Source organism: Rattus rattus, chromosome 1 (genome assembly GCF_011064425.1).
Source record: "Rattus rattus isolate New Zealand chromosome 1, Rrattus_CSIRO_v1, whole genome shotgun sequence".
Taxonomy (NCBI): domain Eukaryota; kingdom Metazoa; phylum Chordata; class Mammalia; order Rodentia; family Muridae; genus Rattus; species Rattus rattus.
In genome coordinates this window covers 228,247,820-228,260,890 of record NC_046154.1, presented here as the reverse complement: position 1 = coordinate 228,260,890, position 13,071 = coordinate 228,247,820, and the positions used below count along the sequence as shown (strand labels likewise).

Genomic DNA, 13,071 nt, shown 5'->3' with positions numbered 1-13,071 from the left:
GCAGGGAAATAATTTGCAGTGTACTGTCAAAACATAGTTTTCACTCTGGGGAAAATGGGGAGCTGGTGAAAGGTTTTAAGTGAAGCAATTAAAGTCATATTGACTGTTAACTGTTCTTCTAGTGACAGAGGTAAAACAGTCTAGCAAACCCATTTGTCTCAAAATTGGTGTCCCTGGTATGGAATAGAATTTGCTGACACTAGCTTTGAGTAATGATGACATATTTTTATTGCCTGGGCAGCTTATAATGTCAAATAATGGAGCGTCAGCTCTTCTCTAATGAGCTCCAGGAGCTCCCACCCACTGCTGGGGGGAGTCACTGAGGATCAACTAAAGTAGATCAATACAACAAAGGCTGTGGGACAGAAACTGCCCCAGATAGCCAGTTGTTAGCAAGAGTCTTAGATATAACTAAAGTGGATGAGTTGCCAACAGAGTGTGCCATGGTAGGGATTCTTGAACCAAAATGCCCGGCCAGTACTTCCATATCCAAGTTATGGTATTAGGTAAGCTTCGTTTGTTGTGCCTCAGTGACCATAACTATGAAATGGGAATAACAATGGTATTATGAGTTGTCATGACAATACCTACCATCTATAAAGATTTTATATGTGTTTCAGATAAAATCTTCATCCAAATCATCCTTTTCCTTGAGTGTTTACCGGTCCTTCTGTACTTTGATTCTCTCCTTAGAGCCCATTGACCTTTCCTGTTACCTGCATTTTCCCTTTGGCCCTCAGATAGTCAATGATCTACACCATCTTGAAAAATGATCTAGTCCTCTCTTCTCCTCCTTATGAAAACAGAACAACAGCTTTCCCTCAGTGGGAACACTGTTGGAGAAAAATATTTTGGCCAAGACGTGTGGTAATTATCTGAAGCTCAAAGGAATTAATTTTCTGGTGGTAGATGAGCTTACTGCCTTTAAAAAATAGTTTATTCAATTAATATGATAGAAAGGAATTTCTATTTAAGTAGTTGGAGGGTGCCCAGAATAAGGATGAAGGTACATTTCTTTTGGAGTACAAGGCTGTTATGTTACTGGTCATAGAGTAACTTTTCTTAGGCTCTTTAGATCTTAAAGAATTAGCATCAGTGTAAGACTATACCTAGAATATTGATTTATTTTTAGTCTATTCTATAGTCATGAAATTACAACCTGGCTTTTTGTTGAAATTACCTTTATTCAAGGAATTTAGAGAAAATTTAAAGACTAAACCTTATTGCCTTGTGGCTTTGTATGTAGTATTATACCTTTCAGTTTCAATAATCTGGGGATCTGATGTATGAGAGCTTTTATATGTAGGAGCCAGTGTATATACCTTCTGTATCTACTTCTGTTCCTATTCTTCCTACCATGTGTCTTCTTCGGTAGACCGATGCTTAGACAGCGCAAGTGAAATGGCTTACTCTGTTCTAGTCTTATAAGTAATGTGAGTGCTTCCTTGTTAGAATCTGAGGTGTTTCTATGTGTCTCTCCTTTACAAGCAGAGTTGTGGGAGTTGTGGACTTTCAGGAGATAGAGTCTGTGGGAGGTCCTTGATTCTTTGGGGATGGGATGTGCTCTTTGAAGAGATTGGACTGTTGTGTCTGGATGTTTCCTGTCTTTCCCTCCTCCTCCCCATATCCCAGCTTATCATTTAAATGGTCTTTATTTATTACTGATTTGTTCACCATAGCCATTCAGTAGTACCCTCAATCCAAGCCCAAAAGAGTTGGACTGTGTAATCTTGGACTGAACCATAAACTAAGTAAACCTTTTCTCTTTCTAAGTTAATTACCCTGGGTATTTCATTATAGTGATAGAATGTGGACTAGCACACCTTCCCAGAGCCAATATCATAAAAATTGACTTTGGAATAAGCCCAGGGTTTATCTTGTCCCTGATGTTCTTTGGGACTTAAAGATTTCCAATGGGTATTCCTATCAAAGGTTCATCTGATCCAGCCATATAATGGCAAAGACAGCAGAAAAGGGAAACATCACAAGCTTGAGATAGTCCAATAGGAAAAGCAAATACTTTGAATTTGAGCTCTCTGGTTGTGTTGTAACTCGGGATCTTTTGTCTTATGCTAATTCTATGTAGCTGCATCTCAGAAAAGGAGCAGGAGCTGCTGTGGTTTGTGACACCTCCATATGGACCTGATCACAAAACAAGCCACGGGATCCATCTTGGAACTACAAGGCATACAAATTTCTAGAGAGACTTGCTGACAGGTACAAGTACAGGAAGGGGTGAGCCTGGGTTGAGTCCACTTAGCTATAGGCTCTCAAGAAGACTTGTACGTATAAAATTGTCAGCATTTGGGAAGAAGCAGTGAGCATTGATCCTGAACTGGCATAGAGCCACTGGAGCTAAAGGAGCAAATGACATTTTTTGAGAACCAAAGTTAGGTGGCAGAAGTGTTTGATGATTGGAGATGCCATATGTGGCTGAGAACATGTAAGGATTTCATCATGCTTTAAGTAATTATAAGAACATGCCTAGTATTATCTTGTCCCTACAACTACCTGTTCAGATCTGTTGAGATGACAGCAATGTTAGTCATCTTTAGTCTCCTCTGTTGCTTATAATGGTTTCTGCATTAGCGTACCCTTTTCTTTGGTGATTTATTTATTTTATATATATGAGGATACTGTCGCTATCTTCAGATACACCAGAAGAGAGCATCAGAAGAGATTTCACTACAGATGGTCGTGAACCAGTATGTGGTCGCTGGGAATTGAACTCAGGACCTCTGGAAGAGCAATCAGTGCTCCTAACAGCTGAGCCATGTGTTCTTGCTATGCATGATAACATGTAACGGTTCGGAACCAGCCTCTGGGAACTCTGAAACAGTTATGAGTTAACATAACTGAAGATATCTCATTTTTCTCAACTAGATCATACATGGGTTCTTATTTACTACTGTAAGATGGATATTTTATGCATGAAAGTATGAGAACTATCCAGAGAAATACATTCCTTTTGTTAAAGTGCCTAGTACAACCTGGAAATTATTGCCAATGTTCCCGATTTCCATATCAAGATGATAATCTCATATTTTTATGATACAAGGTATCATACTACCCAGATTTGGAGTAAGATACCAGAGGACAACCCTGTAGCAAAAAGCTGAACTGTGACCCTACCTCCAGGGAGTAACCTTGCTAGTCTAGACCATTGCTAGCAAGCCCAAATTTCCATGATGGATTTAATAGTGAAGTGACACAGAACTTTTAGATACCAGTTGGGATATTGAGGGGCAAATACTGTCTACTTATATTTAGAAGCATGTGCTCTGTGAAGAGGAAGGATTTATGGGAAGTTTATAAACATTGCATTGCCCCCTGCCCATGTTTTGTCATTCAGATCTTAGCAATGCCTTATTTAAGAATGCTGACTGATTGGTTAATCTGTTAATCCCATCTGCTTCTCATAAGAAGTAGGGAAATTTATGTGGGTCTCTAATGGATCTATAACCCAAAATGGGATTTTTTTTTCTAAACAATTTTCTACAGCCTGATTTAACCCTGTTACTTTCCCAGTATCCAATTTTGTATGCAGTAAGCCTCATTAGCATTTTTTGAAATAATCCATCAAATGCTATTTAAGTGCCTTTGAGAAAAGTATGCAAGCATTGAGTATAGACTATGAAGCTATCGCTTCTCGGCCTTTTGGCTAAGATCAAGTGTAGACTATGAAGCTAAGGCTAGCTGGATTCTAGTCTTGATCCTGTAACTTGCTCCTTTTATTAAACTAATCATTCATATATATATATATATACATATATATATATATATGAATATGCCTCCATACCAACATCTGTAAAATGGTATATAATACAGTCAGAACTATTTCAGTGTGTGTTAGATGAAAGAGGACAAAGGAGAATGATTGAATGAGTATGAGATAAATATTGATAATCATAATGATCATGAGGTTGTTGTGTTTCAAATGAAAATACAGATGTTCCATCAAGTGTCTAATAATCTTGAAAGGAAATATAGCCGAGTCAATACAGTTTCTTAAGCATTGGGTAAATATATGAAGGACGGTAAGATTAGAGAAGATACTTGAAAAGATTCTAGAGGTATCCCATACCAGCAGTTTCTCAGAGCACTACTTTCCCGACTGGGGAAGTAGTGTATACTGTACAATGAAGTGGAGGGTCAGTTTGTAACAGTGAGTTAGAGTGTAGAGTATGGGATCAAGCTGGAGAAGAAGCTCACAAAGGCTCTCACATGCCTTTCTGGTCCTTCTAGATCATCTGGAATTTACTGGGGAGTTCTGATGCAAATAAACAGCAGAGCCAATGAGGCATAAAATCAATGAAACAAAGACTTAAGAAAACCCTCGTAACTCTTGAGGACTTGGAGTTTTGCCATCCATCCACAAAACTATGATTTTGTGGACTGAAAGCTGCCAGAGCCCCTGAAATGATTTTAAGACCACAAAGAATGGTCAGAGCTTTCTTCCTTGGGTTTTGTTTAAATAACTTAGGAAACTGATATCAAACAAGACTAGGCTGTTTGTAAAGTAAACATTCAGAAAGAAGTAGTGCACAGGCTTTAGGGATTCAACAGGGCATAGAAAGGCTCCCTGGACATAACTTCAGAAGAATCCCCAAAGGGAGGGAGTACTATACACAGAAGGATTCCTAGTTGAAACCCAGAGAAAGAAACATATGACAAAAGGCAGAATCCAGGAAGAGAAACTAGGGGCAAGCAGGGAACAAGATCCCCTGTTCTTACCATGTTTGTATCTCCTGCTAGTAGTGCTTTGCAGCAACTGATCATCATCGGAAGCTGTGGGGCAGTGAAGAAAGGGGAGCCCCCTTCCTGGGTGAAGAGATCTAAGGCTAGATCAAAGGAGAATTAACCAACACTGCTTTTGTCATAGGTCATTTTGACATTCTTTAAGCACCCATTCATTCACACCACCACTTTAAAAACCTTCAGAAAGACAATACTTATGAGTAAAATTGGAAAATGAAATTTTCTCATGTAAGTCCATTCTTCCTGTTCTGAATCAGAAGCTACCAGGTTTCCACACAGCCCCCTTTTGCTTTAATTATAACCAGCTCTTTTCTATTACTGCACTATAATTTAAAAAACATGGAATAAATACAATTAATCTTCCTCCCCTTTTCCCATTTACTGAAACTCTTTTATGTGACAAGCTTTTAAGACTCATTACCAATACTTACAACTTTGAAAGTTGATGTTGGTAGCAAGAAGTTGAACGAGAAAGCAGAGGCCCTGATTGTCCAGACACTACGGCTGGTAGATGAAGAAACTAGGAGTCAAAGTCAGCTTTGTTTGTTTGTTTGTTTGTTTGTTTGTTTGTTTGTTTTTGTCCACATCCCACTGCATATTCACAATGGAAGTCCTCTACATATTCTGCTCTTCTTTTCTGTAGAGGATGTTAAGGAACGGGATCTACAATATCATATTAATCCCTACCATTGCCTGTATCCTCAACACTGCCACCAGTACCATCATCATCAACACAGCCTTCTTTACCACCACTGCCATCATTACCAGTACCTTTTAGACAACTATCGTCACCACCATCACCATCACCACATCTGTGACCACCACCACCACCATCAGTGTTCCCACAACCAAAACAGACATGGCAAATACGCAACGTAAGCTCACAAGCAAGTTTTATGGGGACTTAATCCAACAACTTTAAGGAAGAGTTGTTCCTGGTTCACTCTACTTTTATTTTTTAATGAAATGCTTCAGTTCTACCTTTGCAAAAGGATTTTATAGGTTCTCTTGTCCATTCTTAGAAATGTTTTCAGTAGTGACATATTGGTATTAACTTGGTGTTAATAGGATTATTGGTTTAGACACTACTTTAATTCTGTTTTGACAGAGCTAAAAATTTCTGCAGCAGAGAATATGATTAAATTATTCCATGCTCAGGATTACCCATCCCTTCTCACCAAAAACCAGTGGTTGCTAAAAGTCCTTAAACTGCAGACTAGGTAATTGAATAATTTGTATATCAAATTAAGGCACAAATGATGCTTTTAATAGCATAATTACTCATAATAGGGAAAAGGTCAACATTCATTAGTAATTATCTATTCTCTATAATTTTTAAAACATGAAAAAAATCGCTGTGGCCAGCATATCCAAAGGCAAAAGTAGAACATTGCTGGTATGAGAAAAACACTGTGATTATTAAATTAGTAATTTTGTTTGAAAGACACAATGTATAATTGATCAGCTAATTTGCCTGAAGCCTTTCATTTAAATACTATTTCCCATAACTTCTCAAATGCACATTTTCAAAACCAGGTATCATATGTGCCACAACTTATTTAATATTCTCTTTTCAACTTTCGTAGTGCATAAGCATAATTTATATCTTAAAACCAGTGGTATATTACATGAGACAAAGTAAGAGTTTCAAAATTTGTTATTTCCCCAATGATATATCCATGAATTTTTTTAAAAGTCCCTTGGATGAAATTAATGCCTAAGGAAGCTGAAGATTAGATTCACACATACTAATACTGCCATTCATTTCTCTAATGTATTGATATGCCTTATCTGTGTGAGACACTATGTTAGGACTTTATGAGAGTAGTAATTGTAATGATAATCTCCTCAGTGTTTTATAACTTAACAGAGGCTATTGGATGGCTCACTTATGCTCAGAGTTACCTTGAAATGTGGACACTGTTCCTCTTCTCAGAGAAAGTACCTCTAAGTCCACTGACTGGACTAAAGCTAACCAGCTCAGTTTTCAGATTCTAGGTCTTGGACTTTTATGTCCATTCTTTCTTCTATAAATATAAAAATAAAATCTAATGGAAGTCAGAAGTTTCTAAGCAGCCAAATCTAAACCAGAGTTTACTTTACAGCCCAGAACAGATGCTATTCAGATTATTTATTTCCCATGGTAATATTTAATTGCATAAGTAATGCATCTTATTTTTTTAAGATGGGGACTCTTTTTTTAAGAGGGGGAAATATTGTGTAAAACACCAAGTACCCCCATACCATTACCACTTTCTGAGTATTACTCTGTGTGTGTGTGCATGTATATGTGTGTGTGTGTGTGTGTGTGTGTGTGTGTATGAAAAGCTTTTAACGTAAACTGATGAGTACTTTCTACAGTATGTTCTGACTTGACTTTCTCAGTTGTATGTTATCTTGGTGATTTACTTATTCATTCAACAAAATATTTGCTATTCTCAGCACTGGAAAATCTTTCCATGTAGTTTTAACTCACTAGCTCTTTCTGATAGATGGAAGCTATCCATATATATATATATATATATGTATATATATATATGTATATATATATGCATACACCATAATTTATTAAAACATCTTCCTGACACCAGACACATTTGGCTTGTTTCCAGGGTAATTTCAATTAAATTAATGCCATAATAACAGTATTAGAAATTATAGTACCTTCCTGACTGTGAAAATGTGTTTAATTGTGGACTAGCTAGATCTCTTAGTGGCAAGAGGTTAGGCAGGTGTGCAGAAATTGTAGTTGGTTTTTTTCAGGATCTACATAAAGTGCTGAATCAATGATGTGTCAGAGTAGGCAAACTTATTTCTTTGAACTCCATTTATAAAATATTGATAATAATATTCATCTCACAGAATTCAAAACTCCTACATTTCAGGATTTTATTCTTTTCATAAGTAAGGTGCATGCACAGTAAAGTATAAAACAATCAGCCAGCTGTTGCTAGTATCTGGATAGTATAGGTAGTTGAAACAGGTCAGAGGAAAACATGAGAGTACTATCGGTGCTTGGAAGGGCACAAGAACAAAGTTTGATATGTCAAACTTCAGGTTACAAATGGGGTAGACCCAAATTCTCATCAGAACCCAAGGTGTTGGAGAGAGATGCAGAGATCCACAGCCAACCATTAGGCAGAGATCAGGAAGCCCTGAAGAAGATGGAGAGAAAGGATTACAGGAGTCAGATGGATCAGGGACACCAGTAGAACACAATACAGAGTCAACTAAGTAGGGAGAGAATGAAGAGACAACCATGAAACCTACATATGTCTATTCTATATCTGCTGCATATATGCAGTAGTTTTTTAGCTTGGGGTTTTTGTTGACCTCCTAAGAATACAAATGGGGGTGTCTGACTCTTTTGCCTACTCTTGGGACCCTTTTCCTTATCCAGCCTCGATTTGAAGGTTTATGCCTAGCCTTATTACACTTTGTTCTGCTGTGTTCACTTGATATCACTGGGAGTCCTCCACTCTTTTCTAGAGAGAAATTGAGAAGTGGTTGATCTGGGGGAAAGGGGCACTAGGAAGACAGATTTTAGGGGAGACTGCAGTTGGATATATTGTATGAAAAAAGAATAGAGGAAAAGAAATGGGCTAGGCTGTGACATTCCAGGAAGAACCAAGAGCATGGACCAAGGCAGAAAGCACAGTTGTGTACTGCTGCCATAGGGAACCTGCCTTCATGTCCAATTTGCCTGACAAACTCTAGGCCCAGGTTCCTGCTAGATACTTCTGAGTTGAGGAGGGAAGGGGCCAGAAGAGTTAGATGACCAGATTAGGATCACAAACCTTCATGTCAGAAATAGAATATTGTTCCATATCCACGGGGCTCTGGGAAGGACCACATAACTGTTTGGATCTCCCTTTACAGGGAGATATTTTCTGAAGGCATTTCTGAGATCATGGAAATAGGATATGAAGAGATGAGAGACATTTTGGCATTATTTTACAGAGGATGCTGCTGCCAGGAGCAGTGGGTTTTTTTTCTGAGCATAAGAAGACTGATTGTTTTACAGAGGCAGTTGGCAAAAACCCATCCCTCCTTGCTAGTTCACATTACCTACTGGTGAATCAGCCAAAGATCATGATGAGAGACACTTTGTCTTCTATTTGTCCATCATTCAAAACTATTTAATACTGTTGGGAATGTAGGCCTGATTTGTGTGTGCTTGCATATGTTTGTGCACATATGTGGACACATGAACATCACACACACACACACACACTTACTTTGCCAGAATGTTCTGCTTTTTTATATTGTTTAACTGATGTCTTCATTTGTCCTGTTGACAAACAAGAATTGTGCATTATAATAATAAAATCATTGAAGGTACAAGAGGTAGTGGCTTTTAGCAGGTCATAATCTTCTACTGAACGGGTAATGTGATCTGAGCATGTGTGACACATTGCCCCCATCCTTAGATTCCAGTATAGCTCAGAAAGTTACAAGTCATCTGACTTCAAGACCTTTAGACTCTAGAATTAGAAAGATGTCTTAGTGATTTGAGCATGTGGTTTAAGTAGCACTTTGAATCAGAACTAGATTGACCCTGTCATCAATAACCTGTTTGGCACATTTACCTCATTCTATATGAAGCAAAATTGAAACAGATCTTCGACATATTTGAACCTGCATGTTTAACTTACATAAAATTCAAAACTAAACAAGGGCCTGTAAACCTAAAGCTGCACTAAGACCTGATATACTTTGATCTTTTAAGTCGTGTAGCTGTACATGCTGATACCATGTTTTATCCTGAAGCTGTTTTGCAGCAGATTGAGACAATGTGTACTCCAGAAAGACATAACTACTATTCTAATTAAACTTTTTCTACAAGAGGGAAAGTAACATGTGAAATATAAGACAATGAAGTCAATAATGAAATAACACACTAGACATTTACAATATAAGTAGTCACTTAGAATAATAATTGGACATTTCAATGGGTAGATACTATTCTGAGTACTGTTTGTGCACTATACTATGGACTTCTTCATTGGCCCCATGATGTAGATAGAGACATTTTCACTAGGCACAGAAACAGAGACACTCTAAGATGATCTACTGTGGGCCAAATAGTGCAGATGCAAGTTCAGGTAATATGATTCCAGGAAACCTTTGCTAAAGTGGGTTATGAGGTCTCAAGGGGACCCAGAGAAAGTCATAATGGCAAGGATTTATAGGCAAGAGGCTGGACAATTTGGGGCTTGGACCACTGTTCCTGAATAGAAGATTCAAAGAAATACATCCCTGTCATTTTCTGCTCCCAACAGCCTGATGTCCTCTTTTGAGAATTCTACTAGGAATCATTGATTACCGAAAGGGGTTTGTGAAGCAATCCAATTAAGTAAGCCACAATTACATGTCAAGTGCTACCATCTTTATTTGTTTATGTCAAGTGGAGTCAGAAGCTTTCTGTGATCAGCAAAGCAAGTAGAAAGTGGTTGATTAATTTCCTTTAAGTTTTGTCAAAATTTGTGGGCAGCAAATCTAATTTGCAGTATAATTTTCTTTCTTAACACAACCTATTTTTCCCTTTGTCTGTTACTGCTAGCCAGAACCCATCATTTGTAATTTCTCCTGTTGAGTATTAGATTAATAACATTAATTGGGCTTCTTCCCTCATCTTGTGTTTATTTCAAACACTCTGTAAAGAATTATTAGTTATGGGCCTGATAAGATAGGTGTCAGCTGATTTGTAGACTATATTAAAGCAAATTATTTTTAAGAAACCCTTGTACCCTTTCTCCTCATCATTTCTGCTAGGACAGATGGCTAGCTAGTCTGCTTCCCGAAAGAGACTATATCCTGGGGCATACATGGGGATCCGCTGCACACAGAGCATTTTATACCACATCCTGAGGCATCCCAGGAGATCCACTGCACCCAGGGCATCTGACGCTACAAGCTAAGACATCCAAGGAGATCCACTGCACCCAGGACACTAAAACTTGGAGGTATCCCAGGAGTTCCTCTGTACACAGGGCAACTGGACAACAAAAACTGCAGTCTGAAGGCCTCCCTGTGACTCTGTTGGCATGCAGAGCAACTGACCCAAAAGACTGAAAGCCTCCCTGTAGTTTGGCTGCAAACAAGGAAACAGAAACTATAATCCATTGACCTCACCCTCACATCCCCAAGAACAGCTTCACATAGGACAACAGTTTTACTGCCCCAGTGAAGACCCAACAGTCTGAAGGCCTTCCAGGAAATCTCCTGCAGCCAGGGCAAAAAATCAGCAGCTTCTTTGTCTCTCTGAATACCCTCCAGTTGTATGGTCCCACAGTAGGTCTGCTACAGCCAGGGCCACAGGCCTACCAGGAGAACTGTTGCAACCCAGGGGAGAAGAGGGAGACTCAAGACAGAGTCACACAGACCAGAAATCACTAGAGATAACCAGATGGCAAGAAACAAGCACAAAACCATAAGCAACAGAAGACAATATACATGGATATCATCTGAACCCAGCTCTCCCAACACAGCAAGCCCTGAATATACCAAAACACCTGAAAAACAAGAAACTGACCTAAAATCCTATCTCATGAGGATAATAGATTTCATTAAGGAGGATATAAATAATTCACTGAAAGAAATACAGGAAAACACAGGTAAACAAGTAGAAGTCCTTAAAGAGGAAACAAATAAATCCCTTAAAGAAATACAGGGGGCACTCAAACGGCAGGTACCCTGCACTCCAGACACCACCTGGATCTAAAGGGACTCGATCAAAAGCCCCCTGCACCCAAATCCCGTGGGAGGGAGAGCTAAACCTTCAGAAGGGCAGACACACCTGGGAAATGCCCACATTTCTGATTCCAGAAGAAAGCACCTAACGCCATCTGGGATCCCAGTGCACAGGGGCCCCGGGAAAAGGCGGCACAGGCCCTCCTGGTTGCCACCCTCACGGAGAGCTCAAAAGCACCCCCACACACACGAGCAACTTCAGCTGCAGGACCACAGGTAAGACCAACTTTTCTGCTCCAAGCAACCTGTCTGGTGGACACAGGCCCACAGGAACAGCTGAAGACCAGTACACAGGAAAGACTACACACCTGAAAGTAGAACACTCTGTTCCCGCAACTGGCTGAAAGAAAACAGGAAAACAGGTCTACAGCACTCCTGATACACAGGCCTATAGGACGGTCTAGCCACTGTCAGAAATAGCAGAACAAGGTAACAGCAGAGACAACCTGATGGTGAGAGGCAAGCACAGGAACCCAAGCAACAGAAACCAAGACTACATGGCATCATCAGAGCCCAATTCTCCCACCAAAGCAAACACGGAATATCCAAACACAGCAGAAAAGCAAGATCTAGATTTAAAATCACATTTGATCATGATGATGGAGGACTTCAAGAAAGACATAAAGAACCCCCTTAGAGGAATGGAGGAAAACATAAATAAGTAGAAACCTATAGAGAGGAATCACAAAAATCCCTGAAAGAATTCCAGGAAAACACAATCAAACAGGTGAAGGAATTAAAAATGGAAATAGAAGCAATAAAGAAAGCACAAAGGTAGACAACCCTGGATGTAGAAAACCAAAGGAAGAGACAAGGAGCCCTAGATACAAGCATCACCAGCAGAATACAAGAGATAGAAGAGAGAAGAGAGAATCTCAGGAGCAGAAGATTCCATAGAAATCATCGACACAACTGTCAAAGATAATGTAAAACAGAAGGCTACTGGTCCAAAACATACAGGAAATCCATGACTCAATAAGAAGATCAAACCTAAGGATAATAGGTATAGAAGAGAGTGAAGACTCCCAGCTCAAAGGACCAGTAAGTATCTTCAACAAAATCATAGAAAAAAACTTCCCTAACCTAAAGAAAGAGATGCCCATAAACATACAAGAAGCCTACAGAACTCCAAATAGATTGGACCAGAAAAGAAACGCCTCCTGTCACATAATAGTCAAAACATCAAATGCACAAAACAAAGAATGAATATTAAAAGTAGTAAGGGGAAAATGTCAAGTAACATATAAAGGCAGACCTATCAGAATCACACCAGACTTCTCACCAGAGACTATGAAAGCCAGAAGATCCTGGACCTGATAAACAACTTCAGCAAAGTGACTGAGTATAAAATTAACTCAAACAAATCAGTAGCCTTCTTCTACTCAAAGGATAAACAGGCTGAGTAAGAAATTAAGGAGATGACACCCTTCACAATATTCCCAAATAATATAAGCTATCTCAGTGTGACTCTAACCAAACAAGTGAAAGATCTGTATGACAAGAACTTCAAGTCTCTAAAAAAAGAAATTGAAGATCTCAGAAGATGGAAAGACCTCCCAT

The 13,071-nt window shown here is 39.0% G+C and overlaps 1 protein-coding gene and 1 non-coding gene across 3 annotated transcripts in view; both read left to right on the top strand.

The window, feature by feature from the left end:
* The window catches only part of LOC116911400 (sterile alpha motif domain-containing protein 12-like), a 184,693-nt gene that overhangs the window by 136,911 nt on the left and 34,711 nt on the right, over positions 1-13,071 (top strand). The window lies entirely within an intron of this gene.
* LOC116890631 lies at positions 3,642-3,828 on the top strand. The gene has a single exon (XR_004386774.1). It is a non-coding gene; the product is annotated as a U2 spliceosomal RNA (small nuclear RNA).